Source organism: Pteropus medius, unplaced genomic scaffold (assembly GCF_902729225.1).
Source record: "Pteropus medius unplaced genomic scaffold, Ma_sr-lr_union100, whole genome shotgun sequence".
Lineage (NCBI taxonomy): Eukaryota > Metazoa > Chordata > Mammalia > Chiroptera > Pteropodidae > Pteropus > Pteropus medius.
This window is the reverse complement of record NW_024342467.1, coordinates 19,884,995-19,899,134: the sequence shown is the minus strand read 5'-3', so window position 1 is coordinate 19,899,134 and position 14,140 is coordinate 19,884,995. Positions and strand designations below refer to the sequence as shown.

Sequence of the window (14,140 nt, the reverse complement as noted above, 5' to 3'; positions counted from 1 at the left end):
AAAAATCTGTTAAACTCAGTCATGTTATTGACTTTAATATTAAACCAATGCTATAATCAAACTTGCTTTATGCAAGTATTTCTTGGTGGGACAAAGAAGTGACATTAGAAAATGTACTATATAAAGACTTCCTATTAGAGTAAGTTCTTTGTATTCATTTTCTTATCAAATTACTCATGTTTCCAAGGATTCTTTTAGCTTTATAATTTTACAATCTGTGTTCTTTAAAAGTAATGTATCTAATAAAGTAGCCTCCATTTTAACAGTAATGTTTCGTTAAGGTCAAAGTTAGTCATGAAAGAAACACTGGATTATATATTGCTGCTTTAGTGAAATAAAACATAGAAGAAGTGAACTATAAACACTTAATACAGACATTGACCAAAGAAATTATGAAAAGTAGGAATCTGCTCATAAAAGAAAATTAATCACGATGCACATCAGTATAAAAGTGAACCACAAAAAAATACTTCCAATTTATACCACCCATATACCACACAGCCAAAGTATAAATTAGACTTAAAAAAAAAATAAATAAAAAAAATAAAGATAGGTAATTACTTTTTATAGTGCTTGTGACTGAGGCAGGAGGTGGGAATGGAGGAAGGTAGGACACAATTTCCTCTAATATCACTCTTCCTTCACCCTTCATGTCAAGTCTAATATACCACACCAAATACACAATTAATTTTTATCAAAATATAAACAGCTTCAGAATATACATAATACACAGTTAAAATAAATTATAATCATATTGTAATTCTCAATTAATATGGCACAGGACTAAAGAATCCAGTTATTGATAGGTTAATAAACATCTTTAGCCTAAATAACTAATGTCACAATATTAACCTTACTATTTCTATGCCTAGGTTGAGTTCTTTTCATACTGACTCTCAAGAAAGGTAAGATCCGCTCTAGGTGGTCTGGGGCTTACTCCTTTTGAATGAGGGGATGCCATTATTTTTAGACATGAAAATTCCAGATATTTCTAAGTCACAGGAAAATAAGTTACAGTTCTTCACACCTGCTTTGTTCTTAACTCTTATATCTTAAACAAAGGAGAAAAGATTAGAATAAAACTCAAACATTTGAGGATTATCAGAACTATCTACAATATTTTCACTTAGAAGCATAAATGAAAATTTGGGGTACTAATAAAAATATTTTTGGATGTTAAATGTAAAAGTATACTATATTAAAAAATTCACACATAGAGGAGAAACTGAGGAAGCCACACACAGGCCAAAGCAATATACATGTTCAGAAAGGTTTTGAGATGACCTTAAACTTTCACTTCAGGCTGATCTTTAGGTTCAGAGCATGGCCAGCTAACTATATATATCAGTTTCCCCTGATATATAGCCAATCTGCAAAGACTTGAAAGGGTGACTTTTTAAAAACGCACATTTTTCAACAACAACAAATCAAAAGGCATGCAAAGAAACAGGACAACAGAGTCCCCAGAAAGGAACAAAACAAATTCCCAGAAACCATTTCTAAAGCAGCACAGATACTGGTACTTAGTAGATGAAAACTTTAAAATAGCTGTCTTAAATATGTCCAAAGAGCTAAAGGAAAATAGGTACAAAGAACTAATGGAAATTAGGGGGGAAAATGTAAGAACAAAACAAAAATATCAACAAAGAGATAGAAATTGTAAAAAGAAACCAAACAAAAATTCTGGAACTAAAAAATACAATAACTGAATTTAAAAATTCACTAGAAAGGTTCTACAGCACAACTGGGCTGACTGAAGAAAGAATCAGCAAACTGGAAAATAGGACAATTAAAATTATAAAGTCTAAAGAGCAGAAAGAAAAAAGAATGAAGAAAAGTAAACATAGCCTAAGGAATTTGTGAACATCATCAACTGGATTAATATATGTGCAATGAGAGTTTCAGAAGAAAAAAGAAAAAGGATTATCTGAAGAAAAAAAAATGACCAAAAATTCTTCCAAATTGATGAAAGACATGAAGCTATAAACCCAAGAATCTCAAGGAATTCTTAGTAGGATAAATCCATGGTGACCCACACTGGAACACATCATGATCCAACTGATGAACGCCAAAGACAAAGAGACTCTTGAAAGCACCAAGAAAGAAGCGATACATCACAAAGAAGGAATCCTCACTAAGATTATCAGCCAATTTCTCAGGTGAAATCTTGGAGGCCAGAGGCAGTGTGATGATACAACTGTCAAATGAGATTTCTGTATCTGGCAAAACCGTGCTTAAAAAACTGAGGTAGAAATTAAGACGTGCCCAGATACACAAAAAACTGAGGGAATTCATTATCACTACATTATCACTTCAGCTCTGTATTCTGAAGAGAGTCCTTCAGGTTGAAAGGAAACAACCCTAGACAGTAATTCAAAGCCATGTGGAGATATAAAGATCTCCGGTAAAGGTAAATAAAATACATGGAAACATGTAAAAACCAGTATTACTGTAATTCCATTTCATATTTTCTATAAAATTTAAGATAAATTAAAAATAATTATAAATCTACGTTAATGCATATGTAATGTTTAACGATACAATCTATAATATTAACGACAAAGTGTGTGGAGGGCTCTGAACTAAAACTTAAGCTATGGCCAATTTTTAACATGTCATGAGGTATTTAAATAAACTTCCATCTATTCCTAGACAACTCACACTGAAATTACGGGTCAAGGCTTTAAGATCCACTCTTCCATGGTATCCCTGAAGGTTGGTTACAGCAACAAGACATAGCTTATCTTGCTTAAAATCAAGACAAAAAATTTCAAGACACCAACAGTTATGAACTGTTAAAAACATGTCAGAGTAAATTAATAGTGAGGTTGGAAAGAAGTAGCTAACCTGAAGAAAAATGAGTTTCCTATTTTACCAGCTTATTCTCTATATTTTATAGACTCTTATCCTAACTTACAATTTGAACCATGACTACACTAACTGAGTGATCTCTATCAAAGTAAACACTACAGAAAATACAGGGTGTATCAATTGGCCAAGGAAAAGATGGTTTCACAATCCAATTCAACATTGTTCATGTGTATAACAAGTGTTTCTCTAGTTCGCATCTCCACAATTATGCTTGTAGTCATTTCTAAGTTATTTCTAAGATGATTCTGGGCAAATAAAAACTTTATTTTTAAGAACAACTGTTTAATTTCCTTAATTCTAAGATATCCATTTCTCCCCATCAACATTTCTAAAAAAGAACATCTCTTATAATCAAAGTGTGCATTTACTGTACAATTTCTTATTTCCCCCAAATCAGATTATATGTTTCACTGTAGATTCTATCTTGGAATTAAGAAACAAAACACTTCTTCCTTCCGACTCAAACTCAATTAGAAGAGCCAAATCAAAGATGAGAGACCTTAATTACTTTTTCCTATGGTTTAGAATTTGACATTTAATTTTTAGGTCTAAACTAAGATGATTTCTATTTCTTTCTAATTTGCAGGGCCCCAGTGTAACAGGAAGTTTTAATAATAAGGATATAACCAAGGTCATCTCCCTCCCATCTTGGCTCACGAGGTGAGAAAACAAAGCTCACTCTTGACAAAGTTGCGAGCTATAGGAGAAATGGTCCTCCAAGGACCAAGTTTCACTCTGGGCAAGGGGGTAGAAGGAAAGTACTAGGAAGCAGTTAAAAATTCTGTATAAGGCAATGTGTTGAACACAGGATGGGAGATCCAGAGAAGCAGTGGAAAGGTGGACTGGCCAAGTAAGGGATGAGAACCTAAACGGGGATAGAGGAGAGAACCGAACACTGGACAAAAGATTAGGTATGAGGCCTGGAGGCCGCAATACCTACACATTGTTAAAGAAAGGAGGACACACATTGGTGACCTAGAAGGGAACCCCAGAGCTGTGTTTTGGACCCAGGCTTTCTTTCCCCTCTACCAATATTTTATATTTTCTGATCTTTCTAAAACTAACATGTATTTTCTTCATTATGAATAACCAATGTAACTAAAAAGCATATTGCAAAATTACAGAGAAATAAAGTTCTAACAAGTAAATTTCTAGTCTAATTTAAAAACTAGATAAGTTGCCAATTTTGCTCTCAGGTGTTTAAATATTCTCATCACGCACAGATCACAATCAATAATTCACAAATAGGGTCATCTAAATTTATTTTACTAATAGGGATTTCCTCCAGTAATACTTTTTCTTTTACTTGCCCTCCATAACAGAATTTCAGAAAACTTATAATTATAAAAAGAGAAATTATAGCAGCCAAGTCCTAATACTCTCGGGATGACTTAGAACTACAGTTGATTCCTGCTAATTGGCTTCACTAAAGGGAAGGTATAGTAGTGTATAGCAAACTTGATTTACAACCTAGAAAGGGTTGCAAAATAGAGAGCTATAATTAGTCTCATCAACTCGAATTCTACTTAATCGCAGAACTTATGGAACAACCTCAATCAAGTTTATCTGTATTATTTAGGAAACGTTAAAGAATAACAAAATTCAGAATTATACGTCCCAGATTAAGAAAACAAAATTTTTCAATAAAATATAAAGAGAATGTCTACATGCAAAATTTTATGATTTCTTTATATGTATAAATGCGTAATATTTTATATTTCTTTATAACTAATATTTTAAGATGTTAAGTGATCCAAATTAATAACTATTTTACGTTTATCTGATTTTGAAATGCACTATATACATTCTGCAATGAAGTTATTATCATTTCTCATTTTACTGAATTTTATGGGAAAATAGATTAAAATTTTTGTCCTTTAAACAAAATATCGTAATACTTACAATAGAAGATGTTAAATACTTCGTGAAGATTATAAAATAAGAGTAACTAGAATTTGTAGCATTATACCTGTACTTTAACATTATGAGCAGGTTAAAATTACTCATGTCCATTTTATCTTTGAAGTCAAGCCCATGAAGGCTATATTCCATTACTGTTCAAGGATATTACATTTCAAGCCTAAGAATAAAACATTAATGAAATGTCTGTTCATGAGGTTTTGAAGAAAATAACATGAATTTTTATTATAATAATTACACCAATATTTAAAGATGGCCAGTGGAAAGGATCCTAAACAAACAGGCAGTATCACAAAAAGTGAGAAAAAAGTACAAAGAAAAGCGATCAGTAATAACAAAAAAAGGGATTAAAGTGACCACAGAAGGCCTTTACTGACCTTTAATAAAAGCGGTTTTACATTAAGGAGAGAAGTGAAATCGTGAGGAGTGAAGTAATGAATAGGAAATTTAAAAGTAGATTTATTTAGTAAAATGAAGAGATGATACCACCCATGAAGTAGATAAAAATGTTATCCAGGGAAGGCACTATTCTTTGTTTTGCGTTTTAATATGCTTATCGTTGAAGCTTTACTCTAACAAGAACAATCTAGACTACATTAGATACTGATCATTTCTAAGGTATTTCATACATATGTGGCCTGAGATTTGCTATAAAAATATTTCATCTCCTCAAAATCCATTAAGAGCATCTTTCAACATACAGACTGATATACATGCTAATCCTAAAATTCGAGCTAAACAAGTTTCCTATGACCTGGCTCTGCAATTAACTAAATGAGGTTTACTTATTCTAATTACAGCACTAAGAGCTAAGTAATAATTCTGCTGTGTAGCTAGTAGCAAACATCCAACCAGCCACTCAATAATTATTTCATTTACCAAGTTAGAAAGTTTTCACTTGCTATACATTAAAAGCTGGGAGGCCTTAAAAAGGATGTTTATGATATTTCTTGCTATTGCCTGCAGAGACAAGAGTATTCTTTTGAGGGCCATGTTCAAGTAGATAACTACCTTTTTATTTATTTTTTTAATCCTCGTTTTACCAGAAAAATCCAAATGTCTACTTGGAAAATTTTTTCTCATGATTAATTATTCCAGAAATGAATTACCAGAATTCTATGGTTAAAATATACTGTCTTAGGCGAGGGTTTGCAACCTTTTCTAGGTTGTAAATCAAGTTTCTATAAGTTCTACTAAACTGAAAAAGAGCTGAAATCAACAGATACTATTTATGAGGTCTCCCCACCACGTTCCTCTAAATTCATCACATTATTGCCTGAAATTCGAATTAATCATTCAATAAATATTCCCTCTTAAAAATCAAGTGTTCTTTTTCATATCTTGACAGGGGAAATCAGACTTTTTCTAGCTGTGGACAGTATTCATTAAGGAAGTAAGTTTTAATCTGAGGGAAACAGGATTAGTTTTAAAATATAAGAATCAGACAAAGTAAATATTCTGTGGAAATATCAGAGTGGAGAGCTCTATGAAACTTAGAGGGCAGCTGAAGGCCAATGGCCACACTGGAGGTCAGTAAAAGAAGAGCTATCAGGAAAGGAAATAGGAGCATAATGAAGAAATGAGTTTACTTGGATATCTAGAAAGAAGGAAGGAAGCAAGGAATTGAGTTATTCTTGAGCAGGTCAACAAAGCGATGCTAAAGGAGTTTCCTTCAAGGCCGAAGTAGGCTGACTTTGATCATTTGAACTAGGCGACTCAGATTCTTTCAAGTTCTATAAATCTCATAAACCAAAATGCAATATAATGTTAAGGACCAGCGGTGGGTTGTGTGAATCACACTCGTAATTGTGTGAATCTATCTCACCAATATTTCTTAAAAACAAACAAACAAACAAAAACCCATGCGTATGCATAGTTTTAACATTCACAATAAAGAAACTGTTGTTAGTGGTGTAGTAAATATGCTTAATAAAAAGCTAGACCAAAAAATTTCAGATCAAAGGCATGCAAATTAAAATGAGGAGCCTGTCACTAATACTAAATTAACCATGTCATTTTGCTTTATTTGGCATTTAACAAAACTTTTCTACTCAGTATTGGCGAGGATGAGATAAACAAGAACATCTACACATTTGTGGTAATTGTTTAAGTTGGCGTAACATTTTCAGTTCACATCCTTTATCATGCCATCTACTCTGAGAATCAAGAATGCAGGAAGAAGACTGCAATAATATTTTTAATAGTAAAGAAGTGAGGGGGGGCGCCTTTCAGGTACCACGATAGAGGCCAAAAATACTGGTATTCCTATAAAACTAGTATTAATCAACCACTGAAAGTTATTTTTTAAAACCCCATTTGACATGAGAAAATGTTTGCCATAGCATTAGGTGAAAAGTTTTTAAAAATGAATACAGTATGTTACAGTTATGCATTACAGACACAGAAAATAAAATTAACATTGGTGATGAGCTCTCCCTCTTTTTAAAACATTCCATCTACTCCTTTATTACATTTCTAATGGAAAACCATTTTGCAACATTTTAAAACTACATAAATCTCAATAACTTTGTTATATCAAAAACATCTGAGTTATCAAAAAATACAACTATATTTCCAAGACATATATAATTTGATTCCTTTCTCTAAACATTAAAGAACATTTTGGGCAGTGCTCTTTAAACTTTAAAACAGGGAGTAAAGGGCAATTCTTGTCAGAATGCAAATCCTCACATACCTGGAATGAACATCTTGCAACAGTAGTCCAGATGATTTTGATTAAACGGGTCAGAGAAACACAGACTTAGAACAACCAAAATGCAGTTCATTTGATTTCTTCGCTTATTTGTCCTTTTAGACAGCTAAAATTTTATAAAGTTTCTTCCTTAGAACAAAATTATCTATAATGATCTCCTGAATCAAGAAATATTACTATTAACTGCTAAATGACATTATACCTCATTTTACTGAAACATAATTCAACAAAAGCAAAAAACAACCTGTATGAAAAATTTAATTTTGAAACTCAAAATTAAAATCTTATACTGTCAACCTTTAATAAAAACAAGCCCTGAGATTCTTTATATAACTGAAATGCTCAAGGGAAAATAAGACTCAAAAGGTTTGCAAGAGATAGCACTAATATTTTAGCAACTATAGAGCCAAGTGCAACCTTAAGACTAATTAGTGATATTGCATAAGTAATTTGGGCAAAATACTTTATATTTATTGAAATGCACAGAATAGTCAAACGCAAAATTATATTTTGTTAACAAGAATGCAAGCCACCCAGCTAAACTTTGTTTATAATGGGAGACGAAAAGAATAAATTCTCGACAATCTTTTGAATTAGCTAAATCTGACTCTCACCAAAAGAGTTCTGCTCAGCAACCTATACTGAATAGCAAAGTAAGAGCACAATATGTGTGCCCTAAATGTTTATAATCAAAGGAGTTCAACGAAGCAAGAGTTCAAAGTAGAGATTAAGCAAGTATTTAACATATTAGCTGCCTTATCATTCTCACCCATCCCTGATCTTTGTATGCTCTTGATCCCTGGTATTTGGATTTTTCAACTAAGTCATACACGTGCACTAATATATTGTTTTATGCTTATAATTAACATTTTTAGTTTACAGATTTACTAGACACATTATATATGCAGTATATATACAAGGCACATTCATATACACAGTTATTTCAAGCCCTCCATGAGGTAAGGGTAGTTAACACAGCAGACGGCATTACTGTCCAAGCGTCTCCACTCCACCACCATCCCACATCCTCAGGTTCTCAGGGGTGTGGCTCTTTTTTTTTTAATTTCAGTGCAGTGCATTGACTTAGAAAGACTAGGTAAATGTTTGTTGTGATAAGGAAATTGAGATTCAAAGTGATCTGTCCAAGGTCAGAAAACTCGTTTGTGTCAGAAATTAGAGTTTAAAACTAGGCTAGGTACAATATTCTTGTTCGTGTAACAGCTGCTGTACTTAGTACTATAAAAGTGATTTGTTAGTTTAAATACAGAAGGCTGATTTTCATGATATGATAAAAACATAAATAATAAGCATAAGTATAACTAGTTCAGTTATAAAACTGCCAAAATATGCATTTGAAATTTAAGCACAATAGTTACTGGTTTCAGGACTCTATCCTATCAGGCAAATAAGATGTTAACCCCAATAAGCCCAAATAATAACTCCCCTGGATCTTTACACCTTAAATGAACAATACTAAAACAATTATTAAATTAAATTGTAATTAGTAGTGTGCATTTCCCTGGAAATTCCTTTGATGACTGAAATGATCATTTCCATTTTTATATCGTCAGCTTAGTCCATAATTCCTAGCACTTTAATGCTGATCAGTGTATGTCATCTGAATTATTAATCATTCAATTAAAATCTATACTCAGGCCCCTGGCAGGAATGCTATGGAAATATCATCATGTTATTACTGTAATTACTACCACCTGTAACATAATAAACAACTTATAATCTTTACCATAGGAACGTAAGTTAAGAATGAATCACAATGCTTCACAATCAATTACTTAATATGAACAATTAGTTTGTGTTTATCATCTGTTTATTTGAGGGTTCTAGGCAGTGCAAGAACAAAGGCTCAAAAGTCTAAAGTGTTCTTCCTTCTAAATATTAACCTTTGTCTCAATTGTTAATAAATCTAGAGACCATTTAAAGTTCTCCAAACTCAATTTATCAAAATATATGTAAATGTAACCTCTACAACACTACACATACCTGCAAATAACTTTCATTTCCAAGCTAAATTTTTCCAAAGTTTTATCTCCATTAGTCATTTTTTCTATGGCAGCCCAAAATTACAATTTTACTAATTTTCTACTCCCCCCTTTTTTGTACCTAAGCATTAAAAAAACTCCACATTTCTTCTATTCATTTGTCAGTTAATTCTATAATACAGATAAATATTTGTTGTTATAACTTTCAAAATTATTTCAGTTCTTTCTCTCCACTTTTCCTTCCTGAAAATTCAGTCCAAAAATCATTACCTGGAGCTTAAAAAAAAGGCAGGTGAACATGCTGGAAGGAGAGCCACTGTGGTCCAGAGCAGGGTGTCAGAGCCTGCAAGATAAAGGCTTACAAGGGGGTCTGCTAGAAGACCTGAACCCAAACAGGATGGGGAAGGCATCTTTGTGAGAGTGACCTGGCATGTGTGTCATAGCACTTGAAAGGGGTGAGCAAGGCCGCTGTACAGAGAAAAGGGGAGGAGTGTGGGGATATGGTAGATTAGTTACGCATGGGGCACTGATCAAATAAGTAAACATATTAAGATAATGGTTTCTGACCATCAAAAGGACAGCTATAGAGAAGATAAAAAGAATGACCCCTGTGGTGATTAACTGTAATTAGAGATATCAATGTGAACTTAATGGTTTTCAATATATACATCTAGATAAAAATGTAATATAGATATAATTGTGTATATATATATGTGTGTGTCTATATGTATGTATAGAAACATACATGTTTTTCACTTTCAATTTTGATGGTATATTATGGTTATGTAGGCGAATATCCTTGAGGAAGGGAAACACAAATATTTAGGGGGAAATGCGGGATCATACATCTCAATGTTTGAGGGGAAAAAAAGTTGTGTTCTCTACCTATAAGCTGCATTTAGAATGGTTTCAAATTAAAACATTATTTCAGCATAAGAATCACTAAAACCAATGCCACATGTTTCCAATTATATAACTTTTATTACAGTATATTTTTATAACTGTTCTATTTTATTATTAGTTATTATCAATTTCTCACTGTGCCTAATTTATAAATTAGACTTTATCACAGGTATGTATGTATAGAAGAAAACAGTATATATAGTTTGGTACTATCCAGTTTCAGACATCCACTGGGGTTTTGAAACAATGTACCATCTGTGGGTGAGAGGACTACTGTTTATATTTTTCAAATCACATTGAATGAATTTTTTTAAAGTCTATAAATGAAACTGGGATATTACCTAGATTACATTTCTCCTATATGTCAATCCAGGCATTGCCTCTGTTAAAAAACCAAGACTCCCAGTCTATAAAACTGTATTGTTAAGTGCTTCTCTGAATTACGATGTTCCATGATTAAGACAATGAAATTAAGTCAAATAAAGAACCAAGTGAATAAATATTAATATACTAATTACTGAAAAAAATCAGGTACCGTTTTCCATGAATTAACAGTGTATGATTTAGGACAGTGACATGCTTTTTAGCTATAAATTCTTATTTCTCTAAGCTCCAATAGCATTTTGTTTATACTTTTCTTATGCCATTTATCACATAATCATTCATGGTGCAGTTAACTTGTATACTTTTGTCTTCTACTATTCTCAAATAGTGTCTTCATCTACCTTTACATTCTTCCTTCAAGCATCTAAAAGTTATAGCATCCATGGAATAACTCTTCATAATTCTCTTCAAATTCAGGCAAAAAAAAAAAATATTGTCCCTTTATTAAAAGTTTAACACTTAGTAGCACAAACTTTTAATAAAACAACTCACCAATTTGTAGCAAGAACCACACAATGTTCGAATGCTTCGCTACAGTAATCCTACTTCAGGAACTATAAACAAATAATGACACTGCCCTCTGATTCCCAACGCATAGTCGCAAACCTTGTGTTTTTAAAGGTCTTCACTGCCACGTTATTTGTAACAATGGTAGGGTTGAAAACAAACTTAATATCTATTAGTAGAAAAATAAATTTTAAAACTTATGGTACATTTAGCCACAGATCAGAATACTCTGCAGCCATTAAATATTATAGTTAAAATGTTAGCCAAAATTTCCATTCCATAAAATTTGCTGCAGCAATATGAGGAGATCAAACGTAGCACATCATTCAAATGTTAAATGAGAAAGCAATGGCCAAAACCTGAGACAGCCACAGTTGGAAATATTATGCGGCTGTCAAAAGCAAAATACTGAGGATAAATACAGCAATATGTTATTGATAATTATCTCTTGCTGGCAAGGCATTTTTCTTTTTCTTTTAGTATTTCACGTATTTTAGTATTATTATGGAAAAGTCGCCTTTTCAGAGAGGCAAGTCTTCCCTGGTTGACTACACAGATCCTATAATATTTACTTCCTTCCTAGAAAATAACACAATCTGTAATTATTTTACATATTATTTTCTTGTTTGCCTATCTTCCTAAATTAACATAAACCCCAATAATCTCCCTACACGAGTAATGACATAATTACTGTATAACTGTAATAATGTAGTATTTATATAGGAAGAACTACAGAATGAATTAAACCAAAGGTTGAGAAAGTGAACCAACCAAGCACATATATTTTTAAAAATCAAGCTTGTAATAATGGTTTTGGGAGGTCTATGTAATCATTTAAAAATAAATCACATCTCACATCAAAAAAATCCATATGGATTTAAGATTGCAAAATGAAAAATTAAAACTTTAGCCTATATATCTTAAAACAGTGGAATCCCAAATAACCTTGAATCAAGCAGAAGGACATCAAGGACAAAAGGCATAACAGACAAAAGACTGCACGAACAATATAAAAGTCAAGTTAATACAAAACACAAACAGAAAATATTCTGGAAAAAAATGTCAATACTTAACAACAAAATAATAATGTCCTTAAGAGTATCTATGTATCATTAAACTAGAATATACCATTTACAAAATAAATAATACCAAAGATATATAAACATGAAAAAAAGCTGACAGCAATAATAAAATACAGATGAAAATAAGATGCCAATTTTTAGGCATTAAATTGACAAAGTGTTGGCAATGTGCAGAGAAAAGGGTGCTGTCAATACTTGGTGAGTGTGCAGAAAGGTGTGCAACCTATTTTGGGGCAATGCATAAGCCTGAAAAAAACACAGCAATTCAAATATATAGTTTTATTATAAGGAAATCATTAAATGTGCAAGCAGATATATCTACAACCATATTTATTTGTAACTATTTATGGCACTATATCCAACCTACACAAGCCATTTTTGTTTTCCTGCATTTCCTAATTTTGAAAAATGAAACATTAACTTTATTACAAAAGCACTTTGTAAAATATACAGATTTAAAACATAGAAGGGATATAAAAATTAAAATAGTAGATATGTGGAATTATGTGATTTTTCCCCCTAAAATGTTCTTTGTTTTGGTTAAATTATTTCCTTTTTATGTAAGATAAAATTTATATAACATAAAGTTCACTATTTTAAAATGTACAATTCAGTGCTTTTTCTGTATCTGCAATGTTGCACAATCATCATTGGTTAAATTACTTTTCTTACTAAAAGTAAAAATACAGAGTTCAAGAAATTTTTCAAATATTACTGGAAGCATTTCAAATATCCAACATATCTTACATTCAGAATTAAATATAATACCAGTAAATACCCAAAAGCCTAGATACAAAGTGAGCCAAAATTATCTTTCAATTTCTTCAAATAACTCTGGATGCTATCACATGAATTCAAACACCAACGAGAGGGTTGGAGGGATATGTCAGTTACTATATATGCTATCGATGACTACCTCCCAAACTTTTGCTAATAAATCATATACAAAAACATATTAAGATAAACTCTGAATCTCCAAAATGACTAAAGCAGTATGTTCTAAGTTACCTCCCACTGAAGAAAATGTAAATGCCAGTTACTAAAGACATTTGATATGTCAAATACATCATGACAAATCACTAAATCTAAAACAAACAAACAAACACCTCTACTACAAAATTTTGTAAAGCTAAAGAAATGATCAAATGATCACAGAAATGATTAAGTTATGGATTTTATCTTCGAAGAATTCAAAATAACAGATTTAATATCACTTGTTTTTCAAAATAAGTTTGGGTCAGATAAAGCAGTCTACAATCTTTCTGAGTTCTACCACCTTGAAGGATTCTGGTAAAATCAGGATTTTACAAGTAACATTTTATTCTTAGAACACAGTCAAGTCTAATTAAGGAGCACACAAAGGATTGTCAAGTTCCAAGCAAGAATAGGTTTGACACTTTGCTGAACTAGAGACCTAAACGTCTTCATTATTAGATATGCCTGACATTGGGTTTTAAACTAAATTTTTATTTAGTTTTAAATCAAGAATTCCAATCTCCTATACTGGACAATCAAGGATTCAAAATCTAGTCTAGCCCACCTTTCCAGTCTTACTTTCAAATATTTTAAAGTTACATCTTAGGAGTCAAATCCTAAAGTCAATGTGCAGTGCAAATTAATGTTGAAAACACCTTATATCATCCATTAACGCATAATCACATATAAACTGACACCCTATTTTTCTTCCATGAAAACAGATACCTGTTTCCTTGAGCACATAAAACATAACTAGTTTATATTAAGGCAACATATTTTTCATT

General features: G+C 31.9%; 1 protein-coding gene across 6 annotated transcripts in view; it reads right to left on the bottom strand.

Annotated features, from left to right (window-relative positions):
- SEPTIN7 (septin 7) overlaps positions 1-14,140 on the bottom strand; it is a 71,467-nt gene that overhangs the window by 34,488 nt on the left and 22,839 nt on the right. The window lies entirely within an intron of this gene.